Below are 336 nucleotides of genomic sequence, written 5' to 3'. Positions count from 1 at the left end.
TTTTTCTGCTGGGTATCTGCTATGTAATAATGATGTCGATAATTACATATAACATAAGAACATCAACATAATTGAACATAATCTAGAAGAGAACGACTTGGTTCCTTATGACTCTGTCTGATGCCTCCGTGCCCCTCGGCCTTGGCGCGGTTTCCAACGGTTCATGGTGAGTTATGACTCTAACACGTTTACCTTTTTTGTGTGTGTTTTTATATTCTAATCGTGCAAGAACGTAGAAGAGCAGTTTTTTGTGTAGTGTTCACTCTGTTTTCTTCTTTCATTTTAATTCAGTTTTAGTATCTTAGGACGATAGATGGGTTATAACATAAACTACCG

Source organism: Penaeus monodon, chromosome 23 (genome assembly GCF_015228065.2).
Source record: "Penaeus monodon isolate SGIC_2016 chromosome 23, NSTDA_Pmon_1, whole genome shotgun sequence".
NCBI classification, from domain to species: domain Eukaryota; kingdom Metazoa; phylum Arthropoda; class Malacostraca; order Decapoda; family Penaeidae; genus Penaeus; species Penaeus monodon.
This window is presented reverse-complemented; position numbering follows the sequence as displayed.